Genomic DNA, 14,949 nt, shown 5'->3' with positions numbered 1-14,949 from the left:
TTCTAATTCTACTCTTTTTATTCAGATTCTATTGTTTGTTGTCAAATTCCGTTCTTTTCATTGAAATTCCATTGTTTTCATTCACATGCTTTTGTTTTCATTCTAATTCTACTCTTTTTATTCAGATTCTATTGTTTGTTTTAGAATTCTGTTGCTTTCATTCAAACTCTGTTCTATACATTCTAATTCTACTCTTTTTATTCAGATTCTATTGTTTGTTTTAGAATTCTGTTGCTTTCATTCAAACTCTGTTCTATACATTCTAATTCCATTGTTTTCATTCAAACTCTGTTCTATACATTCTAATTTCGTTGTTTTGATTCAAATTCAATTGTTTTCATTCAAATTCTGTTCTGTTCATTCAAATTCCGTTCTTTTCATTCAAATGCTTTTGTTTTCATTCTAATTCTACTCTTTTTATTCAAATTCTATTGTTTGTTTTAGAATTCTGTTGCTTTCATTCAAACTGTTCTATACATTCTAATTCAATTGTTTTCATTCAAACTCTGTTCTGTACATTCTAATTTCGTTGTTTTCATTCAAATTCTGTTGTTTTCATTCAAATTCTTTTGATTTCATTCAAATGCCGTTGTTTTCGTTCAAATTCTGTTGTTTTCATTCAGATTCCATTGTTTGTTCTCAAATTCTGTTCTTTTCATTGAAATTTCGTTGTTTTCATTCAAATGCTTTTGTTTTCATTCTAATTCTACTATTTTTATTCAGATTCTATTGTTTGATTTAGAATTCTGTTGCTTTCATTCAAACTCCGTTCTATATATTCTAATTCCATTGTTTTAATTCAAACTCTGTTCTGTACATTCTAATTTCGTTGTTTTCATTCAAATTCCGTTGTTTTCGTTCAAACTCTGTTGTTTTCATTCAGATTCCATTGTTTGTTCTCAAATTCTGTTCTTTTCATTGAAATTCCGTTGTTTTCATTCAAATGCTTTTGTTTTCATTCTAATTCTACTCTTTTTATTCAGATTCTATTGTTTGTTTTAGAATTCTGTTGCTTTCATTCAAATTCTGTTCTATACATTCTAATTTCGTTGTTTTCATGCAAATTCTGTTGTTTTCATTCAAATTCTTTTGATTTCATTCAAATGCTTTTGTTTTCATTCTAATTCTACTCTTTTTATTCAGATTCTATTGTTTGTTGTCAAATTCCGTTCTTTTCATTGAAATTCCATTGTTTTCATTCAGATGCTTTTGTTTTCATTCTAATTCTACTCTTTTTATTCAGATTCTATTGTTTGTTTTAGAATTCTGTTGCTTTCATTCAAACTCTGTTCTATACATTCTAATTCCATTGTTTTCATTCAAACTCTGTTCTATACATTCTAATTTCGTTGTTTTCATTCAAACTCTGTTCTATACATTCTAATTTCGTTGTTTTCATTCAAATTCAATTGTTTTCATTCAAATTCTGTTCTGTTCATTCAAATTCCGTTGTTTTCATTCAAATGCTTTTGTTTTCATTCTAATTCTACTCTTTTTATTCAAAATCTATTGTTTGTTTTAGAATTCTGTTGCTATCATTCAAACTCTGTTCTATACATTATAATCCTGTTGTTTTCAATCAAATTCCGTTGTTTTCGTTCAAATTCTGTTGTTTTCATGCAAATTCTTTGGCTTTTGATCACATTCTGTTCTTTTAATTCCAATTCTGTTGTTTTCATTCAAATTTCATTGTTTTAATTCAAATTCCTGTGTTTGTTCTCAAATTCTGTTGTTTTCATTCAAATCCCATTGTTTATTAAGAAGAAGAAGAAGAAGAAGAAGAAGAAGAAGAATAGACGCTTCTGAGTTTTATTTTATTTTATTTGAAATTACACTCACGATACAACTGAGGCAATCTTGCTTTCATTCAAACTCTGTTCTATACATTGTAATTCCGTAGTTTTCATTCAAACTGTTCTGTACATTCTAATTTTGTTTATTTTCATTCAAATTCCGTTGTTTTCATTCAAATTCTGTTGTTTTCATTCAAATTCCATTGTTTTCATTCAAATGCGTTTGTTTTCATTCTAATTCTACTCTTTTTATTCAAATTCTATTGTTTGTTTTAGAATTCTGTTGTTTTCATTCAAACTCTGTTCTATACATTCTACTTCCGTTGTTTTCATTCAAACTCTGTTCTGTACATTCTAATTCAATTGTTTTAATTCAAACTCTGTTCTGTACATTCTAATTCAATTGTTTTAATTCAAACTCTGTTCTGTACATTCTAATTTCATTGTTTTCATTCCAATTCTGTTGTTTTCATTCAAATTCCATTGTTTTGATTCAAATTTTGTTCTGTTTTTTCAAATTCCGTTGTTTTCATTCTAATTCTACTCTTTTTATTCAAATTCGATTGTTTGTTTTAGAATTCTGTTGCTTTCATTCAAACTATGTTCTATATATTCTAATTTAATTGTTTTACATCAAACTCTGTTTTGTACATTCTAATTTAATTGTTTTCATTCAAATTCCGTTGTTTTCGTTCAAATTCTTTTGTTTTCATTCAAAGTTCTTTGGTTTTTGATCAAATTCTGTTCTTTTCATTCAAATTCTGTTGTTTTCATTCATATTCCATTGTCTGGGCCCTGTTTCAGGAAGCCGGTTTAGTGGAAAAACTGAGTAAGTATACCCTGAGTTAACGAAAACTCTGGGTTTTCGGTTTCACAAAGCGAGTTCAGATGAAGCCTCAGTGAGTCACTATGACGACACACTCCGTGAAGCTAACCTGCCCCCTAGCAGGTTTACTACAACTAACCCTGACTGTCTCCGCCCCTTTGTCGGAAACCTGACAGTAGGAAGTGTCGGACATGGCGTGCCCCTTCCTTGAAGAGCCAGTAGATCGTGAAGCCCAAATTCTCCGCAGAGCTCTCCGCCGGGAGAGAGTGATCAGAGCGCGTTTGGACATTTTATCATTTCCTGATGATTTTCTGTGTGAACGTTACCGTTTCTCAGCACAATCTATAAGTTATTTGGATAACATCCTCAGGCCATATATTACGCATGTGACACATCGTGGACATCCTCTCAGTTCTGTACATATTATTTGTATTGCACTTCGGTTTTTTGCAAACGGGAGCTTTCTGTATAATATTGGTGACGCTGAGCACGTTTCCAAGGCTACCGTCTGTCGGGCAGTCAGGAATGTTACAGTTGCACTGAAACGTCTCCTGTACTCGTTTGTGTTCCCCGGTCATAGACCCACAAGATTTATCAAAGAGGGATGCCACAAAATTGCAGGTATCAGGATGACCAAAACTTAATTTATGATGTGGTGATACTTGGACTACTACTTAAATTTTACATTTATTTTCACGGTTCCCAGGCGTGATTGGCTGTATAGATGGTACTCACATTCCAATCATTGCTCCTTCAGTAAATGAAGGAGACTATGTGAACAGGAAGTCTTTCCACAGCATTAATGTACAGGTACATAGTTCCCTGTAGCATTTCAAACTAACAAATTATTTCATTATAGTAATGGATGCTAATTTGTGTTCTCTGCACTGTGAAGATCATATGTGATGCTGCCAACATTATCACAAATGTGGAAGCCAAGTGGCCAGGCTCTGTCCATGACTCACAAATATTCCGTGAATGTACACTGAGCACAAAATTTGGACATGGTGAGTTGAGAATACTTTAAAATATATAAAGACCAATTGCTTCAGGGACATTTGAACTGAAGTGTATCCTTCTGTCTTAGGAGAGTTCACTGGCTACTTGCTTGGTGATAGGGGGTATCCATGTTTACCCTATTTGCTTACCCCTTACCCTGACCCTGAACCGGGCCCACAGCAGCGATATAATCTGGCTAATTGCAGGACAAGAGCCAGAATTGAAATGACTATCGGAATGCTTAAGGCCCGGTTCCAGTGCCTGCAAAGACTCAGGGTCACCCCAGAAAGGGCATGTGACATTATTGTGGCATGTGTGATTCTTCACAACATTGCCACAATTAGAGGAGAACACTGTCCTTCTGAACCAAACATCAGCAGTGATCCAAACCATGAACATCCTGACCCTCCCACGGACATACAAGATGGAAGCGCAGTCAGAGACACCATATGTCACAATCATTTCCTTTGACCCATCACCTCAACATGTTGAAAGAAGAATAAACAGATTTTTTGTTCAACTGGCTTTATTGGTCGCCTGTGTTTCCTGTACACAAAGTATTAAAAGATGTAAACCTCATAAAGTGTCTCTGTTGCTTCCTCCTCTGTAACAGCTGTCAATGTTTCTTCATTATTTTCCTGTAGTAAAGAAGTTAACAACATTGCTGTTCTACTGTAAACTCATATAATCTGTGGAGTATTACTCACAACTGCATGTTGGTCTGGCTCAACAGGAGGCTGCACCAGATGCAGTACACCATCACCATCAACTGATAGAATATGAGGTTTATACAGGTCACTTAAACTTACAAGGGACCAAATGGCAATTAACAAACATACCAATCACCTTACACTTCATTGTCATTATGCTCTCAAAGACAACCAAGACTGAGGGAAGGCAAAATCAGTAGGAAAATAACTTCACTACAAAATAATCCATTATGGTAAAGAGTTTATCAAATGAATGAGTAGCACTGCAAAGGTGACTGTGAAGAAAGGATGTATGCACATCATGTATTATTTTGAATTTACCCCCTATGTAGGCACTTGTGTCTTGCGGGGTTATTGACTCAGAGGATGTCCCCGCAGAGATGCCTTCGGCCACAGGGCGCCCACTGTTTTGGCTGAGGGCCAACTGCTCAGCCTCTGTGAGTGGTGGTGGTGGAGGACCCCCACCTGTTTTTCGGGCCTCCGCTTTTTTTCTGTTGGCTATAACGGGCCACATTTGAGCATACAGAGTAAGCAAATATGTACTTGTAATGTGCTCAGATAATTTCAATAAGTGCTTACAGAAAGAAAATTAATGTAGCCTCTAACTGCAATTGATTTACATAGGACAAACAGACCAAGCACTATGGCTCATAATACAATTACACCTTACCTGTTTGGACTATATTTTTATATTTCATTTTTACTTGCTGCCAGGCACGTTTGGGGCCTGTTGGGTTGCACCTGCGCTCACATCACATCACAAAATAAAATGTATAAAATAACAAATAAAATAACATATGATAAAATAACGTGTTAAATGGGTGGAAATCCCTAGATCAATGTTTATATTAACACTCACGCATTGACTCTGTCGGCTATGTTTTGCCATGCATGCTCCCTTTGTTTTGCAGCTGAGGCTGTGTTACTTTTTTTCTGAGAAATCTGCATGTTATCGGCATATGCTGCCATCAGAATTTCGGCCTCAAGCGCTGTGAAATACATTGACCGCGCCTTCTTTCCCTCCGTCTCCATGGTGACTCGCTTAATCTGTGCTCCGCTTATCAGGGCTTTATGTATCCTCGTCCACGCGCTTCACTTGGGGTTAAAGCAACTCCGCGTTGATTGAACTAATTGTTATCAGCCTTTCTGAAACCGAATATTCCGAGTTGGACAGTTCGGAGTTACTCAACCCTGCGTATCATTTTTAACTCTAAGTTTTCTAAACCGGCTTCCTGAAACAGGGCCCAGTTCTCAAATTCTGTTGTTTTCATTCAAATTCCATTGTTTTAATTCAAATTCCTGTGTTTGTTCTCAAATTCTGTTGTTTTCATTCAAATTCCGTTGTTTTCGTTCAAATTCTGTTGTTTTCATTAAAATTCCATTGTTTGTTCTCAAATTCTGTTCTTTTCATTGAAATTCCATTGTTTTCATTCAAATGCTTTTGTTTTCATTCTAATTCTACTCTTTTTATTCAAATTCTTTTGTTTGTTTTAGAATTCTGTTGTTTTCATGCAAACTCTGTTCTATACATTCTACTTCCGTTGTTTTCATTCAAATTCCTCTGTCCTGTACATTTTAATTCAATTGTTTTAATTCAAACTCTGTTCTGTACATTCTAATTTCGTTGTTTTCATTCCAATTCTGTTGTTTTCATTCAAATTTCATTGTTTTAATTCAAATTCCTATGTTTGTTCTCAAATTCTGTTGTTTTCATTCAAATTACATTGTTTGTTCTCAAATTCTGTTGTTTTCATTCAAATTCCTTCGTTTTCATTTTAATTCCGTTTTTTTCATTCAAATTCCATTGTTTTGATTCAAATACTGTTCTGTTTTTTCAAATTCCGTTGTTTTCATTCTAATTCTACTCTTTTTATTCAAATTCTATTGTTTGTTTTAGAATTCTGTTGCTTTCATTCAAACTCTGTTCTATATATTCTAATTTAATTGTTTTAATTCAAACTCTGTTCTGTACATTCTAATTTCGTTGTTTTCATTCAAATTCCGTTGTTTTCGTTCAAATTCTGTTGTTTTCATTCCAAGTTCTTTTGTTTTTGATCAAATTCTGTTCTTTTCATTCAAATTCTGTTGTTTTCATTCATATTCCATTGTCTGTTCTCAAATTCTGTTGTTTTCATTCAAATTCCATTGCTTGTTCTCAAATTCTGTTGTTTTCATTCAAATTCTTTGGTTTTTGATCAAATTCTGTTGTTTTCATTCAAATTCCATTGTTTGTTCTCAAATTCTGTTGTTTTCATTCATACTCCATCATCCATCCATCCATCCATCCATCCATTCGCTTCCACTTATCCTTTTCAGGGTCGCGGGGGGCGCTGGAGCCTATCCCAGCTGTCATAGGGCGAAAGGCGGGGTACACCCTGGACAGGTCGCCAGTCTGTCGCAGGGCTAACACATAGGGACAGACAACCATTCACACTCACATTCACTCGCACATTCACACCTAGTGGCAATTTGGATTATCCAATTAACCTATCCCCACAAGCTGCATGTCTTTGGACGGTGGGAGGAAGCCGGAGTACCCGGAGAGAACCCACGCACCACGGGGAGAACATGCAAACTCCACACAGAAAGACCCCGGCCTGATGGTGGAATGGATCTCAGCACCTTCTTGCTGTGAGGCAACAGTGCTAACCACCGCGCCACCGTGCTGCCCAATCATACTCCATCATTTTCATTTTAATTCCGTTGTTTTCATTCAAATGCGTTTTTTTTTTTTTTGATTTTTTTTTTTTTTTGATTTTTTCTTTAGGGATAGGACAGGGAGAAAGAATAAAAGAAAGAGGGAGAGAAAGAAAACCAAAGGGGAGAAGAGACGGTAAGAAGGGGGGGAAGAAAGAGAAAAGAAAAAACAAACAAAAAAAACAAAACACCTGGGTCACCTGTATGGAGAAAAAACCAGAAGAGAAAGCAAACAACAAAGAGCAACATAATAAAAAAAACAGCACCATCACAATAAACTAGCTACCAGTAGATATCAGCAGATACTAAATAATAAACGATATTGTGCAGCACGCAAGATAGACAGCGCACAATGTGCTTTGAGGCAGCAGCCAAGAAAGCTGTAGTCCGCGTCTGTGAATACCCATGTGTACACCTGTGTGCATACCTGTGTGGATCAGCATGCTTGCATTCCAAAGGTTTCTCCATGTAACGATCTGCTAGGGAGTGTGGGGAGCCACAGCGCTGTCCTTCAGGGTATGAAGCAGGTATGGAGGAGATCAAAACTCCAGACATCCAGAGGCCCCCAGAACACAAGAGACCAAGGAAGACCAACAGAGGGGCAGCCGCGCCACTGTCCCAGTAAGAGCTGAGGAGAGTCCCAGATGAGGGCTCACTCAGCAGCCGCGGAGCAGAAGCCAGGGGGAGTTGCAGTGACGCGCCCGTGAGCTCCGCCGGCAGCCAGCTGTGCCTGATTGACCGAGCCCCAGGCCGAGAGGCTGGGGGCACCCCACCTCCGAAGTGGCCCGAGCGAGCCCCAGGCTCCAGGCCCCGATAAGCGGCCGCCAAGGAGTGTACCCGGACGCCCACCCCCAGACACAAAGAACCACCAACGCACCGACACCTGAGGGAGTCCGCCACTGGCAGGGGAAGTGGTGGTGTGTGGAGATAGGCCTCCAAACCTTGGAGGGCCTGAGATGTCCCCAGAGAGGTGGCGTCTGATACCCAACCTGACATATAAACACAGACATACAGGCACACACAGACACAGACATCCATTCCCACCCTCATGCTCTCATATGCACTTACTCCACACTGAACCGACGTGGAGACAGACATAAAGAGACGCTGTACACACGATCACACTCCCCAAGCATACTCTACGAACCGGGTCTAGGTACCCTTGCCCCTGGAGGGGAGAACTGCACCCAGACCCCGGTGGTGTTACCCTTTTCCCTGCGGTGGGGAGAGGCAGACCGCCCCGACTCCGCAGCAGCAGGGAGGCCCCACACTCCAGACCGCAGTCGGACGGCCAACTCCTCCTAGCCCCCCCGCTCCAGCAGGCCGCAGAGAACGGGGGTGAGAGAAGACTCCAAACCTCCCTCCACCCGCTCATTGTAGTGTTGATGCATGTGTGTTCTAAGGTGCAATTAAAACCCAGGAGGGCATGGAGCTACCTGCCAGAGAGCAGCAGGTAATCGTGCCCACCCCCAAGATCCTATATGTATGTGTAATGACAGTGTGAGTAATGTGAATGTCTAAGTTGTGGGATAAAATTGAGGCAGAGGCAGCCAGAAGGGGACAGAGGGGGGGGGGGGGGGGGTAGCCTTCTCTGCACCCTGGTGACATACCCCTACTCCAAGGCCCTGCATGTTTGGGTGGTTGTGGTGGAGCGGGAAGAGGGAGGCAGCTGGAGATGGGGAGGGAAGGAAGGGAGGGGCAGGTGACCCCTCCCTGGGGCCAGCTCCCCCGCTGACCCCAGTAGGCACTCCCATACTCCGTGACCCGCCAGGGAAAGGGGGCCCAGGCCCATCCAGACCGGGGCCAAACGCAGCAGCGCCACCCGGCCCCACAGAGCCCGGGACAGTCTACCCAACCCCACCACAAAGAAAACTGCACCCACCCCACCATCCACTCATCTTCCAGACTACATGAGACAATAGACGCCCAGGCTGAGATCTTCCTCCACCTCTCCTGTATCTCCCCCTCCTGCAGAGAGTTCCTGAGGAGAGGAAAGCTCCTGCAAGATGTGACAATCTCCCCCACCAGTTGAAGAGCCCCCCAGGTGGCTCGACGCACCGGCGGCACCCTGCTCCAGGGATGGGCCCCCATGCACCCACCCGCCCACAACCCCGGCAACACACAAACCAGGACCCAAGGCCCCGAGGTCCGGCCAGGGCCCCAGCCCAGAGAGGGAGCGCCCCCAGAACCTCACGCCCATCCCGGACCCACCCAGGGGCAGACAGGCTACCAGGTCAGTAACCCACGTCCGTCAGCACAGACCCTCCCCTAGCCCCGCTGCACGCAGCCACGAGGAAACAGTCACCCGAGAGCCAAAAGAGCCCCTAACCGGACATGACCGCTACCCCGGGTTGAGCCCCCCAAGGAAGATGCCTCCGGGGAACCCCCGACGCCCTAAGCCTGTCCCTACCCCCACACCAATCACAACAGTGAAGGCGGGATCAAACTATGACCCCCCACCCCCACTAGGTGATGGAGCTGATCAAAGGAGCCCAGAGCAATTGATCTGATGTGGTGGCAGAGGCTGTATCAAGACTAATGTAATCTAATAGATAATTTCTATATTGGTTAGAATTAAGATTGTTTTTATTTTTCCAGTTCATGAGGACAGTTTTCTTGGCTGTGCATAGGGCAGTGAAAACCATATGGGCTATATTCTTTTCTGAAGTGACATTATCTAAGCTGCCCAACAAACACACTAAGGGGGAAGTTGGAATGTTACATTTCAGACACTTTGATAAGAACCAAAGAGCGTGAATGTAATTGTCTGGTGTATTGCCTTGACAGTGTGAGCAGTTGTTGGAAGATGTAAAGCCCATCTTGAACATCCGATGACCTGTATAGTGCGCTCTATGCAGTATTTTGTATTGTATTAATTGCAGACTGGGATTTTTAATCAATTTAAAGGTTTTTAAGCATACCTGAGACCAGAAGTTTTGGTCTAAGCTGACTGATAAATCTGCTTCCCACTTTGCAATAGGAAGGGGTATTGATTCATCTAATTTAGAAAGTGTTCTGTATATTTTAGATAATAATTTGGGGGATTTAAGAGTAAGGAAATGTGCCGCACTTGGTGGTGTTTGTAATTCAACTTGTTAAATTTCTTTTTTACTATGGATTTAATTTGTTGATATTCTAAAAATATTTTCTTGTTGATCCCATATTGTGCAACTAGTCTATCAAATGGAATAAATTCTGTTCCCTCTAATATATGTTCTAAGTATTTAATTCCTTTACAACTCCATTCTGGGAAATTAATCATATTATTGTTTTGTAATATGTCAGGGTTATTCCAGATAGGTGTACATTTGCATGGGATTAATGAAGACTCCGTTATTTTTAGAAACTCCCACCATGCTGTCAGAGAGAAGCTGATGTTGATACTTTTAAAGCATTCATGTCTTTTGATGTTTGAGCTAATAAATGGTAGGTCTGAAATCTCTAGATCCTTGCATAGTGCCTGTTCAACATCTAGCCAGGGCTCATCTAAGAAGGTATGTTTTGACCATTCTGTGATGAATAGCCTGTTGGCTAAGAAGTATTGGTGAAAATTAGGCAGATCTAATCCTCCTCTATCCTTGGTTCTTTGTAGCGTTTTTAAGCTGATACGCGGGGGTTTATCTTTCCAAAGGAATTTGGAAATATATGAATCCAGAGATCTGAACCAATCTTGTGATGGTTTGTTAGGGATCATCAAAAATAAGTAATTTATTTTTGGCAAGATCATCATTTTTATAGTCGCGACCCTTCCCATGAGTGATATGGGTAAAGATTTCCATCTAGTCAGATCGCCTTCTACTATCTTTAGAAGTGGGATGTGGTTTAATTTAGTTAAGTCTGAAAGCTTAGGAGAAACATTAATACCTAAATATTTAATATTTCCGGATTGCAGTGGGGCAGAGGAAGAATTATGGAAGGAGCAGTTAATGGGGAGAACTGTAGATTTTGGCCAGTTAATTGAATAATCTGAAACTCTTGAAAACCAGTTTATTAGAGTAATTACCTCAGAGAGGTTGGTTTGTGTGTTTTGCAGAAAAAGCAACACATCATCCGCATAGAGACTGATTTTATGTTCTATGTTCTTACATTTTATGCCCTTAATTGTTGTAGCCTGTCTAAATGCTGCTGCTAGAGGTTCGATAAAAATTGCAAACAGTGAAGGGGAGAGTGGGCATCCCTTTCTGGTGCCCCTCAGGAGACAGAAGCTGGAGGATCTCTGGTCATTTGTTCTGATACGAGCTGTTGGGGAATTGTATAATATTCTTATCCAGTTTATGAAAGAGTTTCCAAAACCAAATTTGTGTAAAGTTGCAAATAAAAATTTCCAGTTAACTCTGTCAAAGGCTTTTTCTGCATCTAGAGATAATATTATGGTTTCGATGTTTTTATTGTATGAGTAGTCTATTAAATTAAGTAATCTACGAGTGTTTGTTGAGGAGTGCTGACCTTTTATGAAACCAGTTTGGTCAGGATGAATTAAGAGGGGGGTTATTTTCTCTAATCTCTTTGAGAGAGCTTTGCAGATTATTTTAAGGTCTACATTTAAAAGAGAAATTGGACGATAGCTTGAGGGAAATAAAGGGTCTTTGCCTGGTTTTAGCAGGAGACTAATGTTGGCAGAATTCATATTTGGTGGTAGTCTGCCATCTTCCTCGATTTCCTGCAACATTCTGTGGAATACTGGTGCCAGAATTTTCCAGAATTCTTTGTAGAATTCTGCAGGGAAGCCGTCTGGACCTGGAGCCTTATTATTGGGCATACTTATCAGGGCTTCCTGGAGTTCACTTGGCGTCAGTGGCGAATCCAGTGCCATTGCTTGACTGTCCAGAAATTTTGGAAGAATTACGTTGTCAAGAAACAGATCAATTTCATTTTTAGATGGGTTTATTTATGGTGAGTATAAAGTTTCATAGAAATCCCTAAAAATGTTGTTTATTCTTCCAGGGTCATATATTGTGTTCCCCGATAAATCTTTAGCAGCACATATAGTTGTTTTTTCTTTATTTATTTTTAACTGGTTAGCTAGAAATCGACCTGATTTGTTACTGTGTTCAAAATTCTGCAAAGCGAAGTCTTTGTATAAGGAATTGTGTTTTTTTATTAATAGTTTCATTTAATTCTAGTTTTGTCTTGCGTATTGTGTTCAATGTTTCCTGATCTTGGTCGCACGCGTAGGCTTCTTCTAGTGATTTGATGGTTTTTTTCTAATTCCTGAATATTTTTGTTTTCTTCTTTCTTTTTGTGTGATGAGAAAGAAATTATTTTACCTCTCATCACAGCTTTCCCTGCCTCCCATAGAACAGAAGCAGATATTCCGGGAGTGTCATTAAAGTCTAAATATGAAGTCCATTCCTTTTTAAAATATTTAATAAAGTCTTCATCTTTAAGCAATGATGTATTAAATCTCCAGTTTTTACTTGGCGTAGTATTATTCTTGTGCATTAGTGTTAAAGATACAGGAGCATGATCGCTGACAGCTATAGGGTGAATCTCAGTGTCACGGTCTGCAGAGACAGGCCGTGCGGTGGTGTGTGTGATGGGCCCAGGTGCATACACAAGTGAGTAGACGGGAGTGGACTTAACAGAAAGCGAGCCTTTATTATGGCTGAAGACAAAGTGCACAAACAAAGCAGGGATGGCGTGACTAGACTATAACTAAACTGGGAAAACTAATACTGCGACAAACTAAGAAAACTCTGACTATGATGATCACTGCAAGGACTGACCGTGAAAACATGGAGGTGAGAACACAGACGACGCGACACAGACTGTACGAAACACAGAGACTAAATACACATGAGGGATGATCAGGGGAAGTGGATGCACACGGGGAACACAGGTGACACTGATAATCATAACAAGACACGGCAGGAGTGAACGTAACACTGATGGGAGATGGGCAAAGTAAAGCAGGAAGTACACAGAGGTTCAAACAGGAGGAGAGAGAGCACGGGGAGAACGCAGACATAACGGGCTGGGGAAAACATAGAATAAAGCACAAAGAGAGACGAGGGCTCATAAATACACAGAGGGGCACACAGGGGGTAAGAGTCACGAAGGGAAAACACATAAGGAACAACGTAACAGATCAACCCAGGAAGCATGGCCTAAATAAAGAACAAAATACAAAAATACATGAAAACTAAGAATACTGGGCCCACATGGCCCAGGACCATGACACCCAGTGTCTGAAATGTCGTTCAGCAGTGAGCTGCTGACCAAAAAATAATCCAGACGAGAGTAAGAGTGATGAACATGCGAGAAAAAAGTATATTCCTTACTGGTGGGGTGAAGGGAGCGCCATGCATCGCGAAGGCCAAAGTCGCTCATATACTGTTTGATTATATTTGTGGATTGCCAATTGCGCTGAGTTCTTGTTGTGTTGAGCCTATCCATGTCTTCATTTAGTCCAAGGTTGAGGTCACCGCCAAGAATGAGTGTGCAATCAAGGTGTTCAGAGAGTGCACTAAAAAATCCGTGGAAGAATGAGGGTTCATCAACATTTGGACCATATATACTTACAATACATAGTTTTTTGTTCAATATTGATAGTTTAGTAATTAGAAATCTACCCTCTGGATCTATAACTGTATCGAGTACTGTAAAATTAACATTTTTATGTATTAAAATTGCTACTCCCCGTTGTCTAGAATTATAACAGGCTGCAAACACGTTAGGAAACTCAGGTGTTTTAAGTTCGTTTAAACCTGTGACAGGTCTGTGAGTTTCTTGTAGTAAAACAACATCTGCCTGTAGTTTTTTAAGCTGGTTAAATATCTTTAACCTCTTTCCTCTGGTGCCAGCTCCATTTACATTCCATGTGACAAACCTCAGCATGCCCATAATTGTGTGTGTATGTCTAATGATGTACGCTGGGTGTTTCGTTTAGACAGGTGGAGAGAATATGGAAACATCCCTTGTTTGTAAATAGAAAGAGAGAGAGAAAAAAAAAGTGTGGTGAGAGGCTCCATAAGTCTGACTATGTGTGTGAATATTCACTAATATGAACAAGCGTGGCTTGTGTTATGTGTCCTGCAAGTCTGTGCGTGCTGTGAGGCTGTTGTGAATGTGCTGCCGTTGAGCGGATGTGTTTGCGTGATCGTGGTGTGAAAATATGGAGAAATAGAGGGTGTTGTTTGTAGGTGAGTGGGAAAGTAGGTGATCACAGCAGTGAAAGACAAGAGAAAGAAAGAAACCACATGAACTGTGAGCAACAACAAAAAAAAAGAAACGAAACGGAAACATTCCAATTAAAGTAATGACGGAGGGTGACGGTGTTATATCTGCTATGACATCATATTGATATTACTAGGTTAAACCCATGTTAAAGGAGAAAGTGTGAATGAATAAGAAAAGAGTGTAGCGGGTTCTTATCTGGAGTGCAGTCAATATAACCACGGTGTGGTGCTGGGGTCGCGGTAGAGCTGTCCGTCCACGTAGAGCCGGTCCACGGCGATGACAGCACGGGAGCCTTTCTGGATGAAGCTATGTCGAACTGGGAACAGGACCTTGCCATGTTGGCCCAGTATTCTTAGTTTTCTTGTATGTTTGTATTTTGTTCCCTATTTAGGCCATGTTTCCTGAGTTGCCCTGTTGTGTTGTTCCCTAAGTGTTTTCCCTTCGTGGCTTTTACCCCCTGTGTGCCCCTCTGTGTATCTGTGAGCCCTCGTCTCTCCTTATGTTTTATTCCATGTTTCCCCTGCCCGTTATGTCTAAGTTCTCCCCGTGCTCTCTCTCCTCCTGTCTGAACCTCTGTACTTCCTGTTTGACTCTGCCCGTCTCCCGTCAGTGTTATGTTCACCCCGCCCTGTCTCGTTATGGTTATCTGTGTCAGCTGTGTTCCCCATGTGTTCCCACTTTCCTCGTTAACCCTTTGTGTATTTCTGTCTGCGTCTCCCTCTGTTCGGCGTCGCGTTCTCCCTCA

General features: G+C 40.6%; 1 long non-coding RNA gene across 1 annotated transcript; it reads left to right on the top strand.

Moving 5' to 3' along the window:
- Positions 1-2,620: 2,620 nt before the first annotated feature.
- LOC147326960 (uncharacterized) lies at positions 2,621-4,226 on the top strand. Its single transcript, XR_015130008.1, has 3 exons — positions 2,621-3,429; positions 3,515-3,626; positions 3,707-4,226. It is a non-coding gene; the product is annotated as an uncharacterized LOC147326960 (long non-coding RNA).
- Positions 4,227-14,949: the final 10,723 nt, after the last annotated feature.

This window comes from Aulonocara sp. 'chitande type north' Nkhata Bay, linkage group LG6 (assembly GCF_057382095.1).
Source record: "Aulonocara sp. 'chitande type north' Nkhata Bay isolate Kocher_YH1m ecotype deep benthic linkage group LG6, A_spYH_male_GT1.1, whole genome shotgun sequence".
In the NCBI taxonomy this organism is placed as follows: domain Eukaryota; kingdom Metazoa; phylum Chordata; class Actinopteri; order Cichliformes; family Cichlidae; genus Aulonocara; species Aulonocara sp. 'chitande type north' Nkhata Bay.
This window is presented reverse-complemented; position numbering and strand designations above follow the sequence as displayed.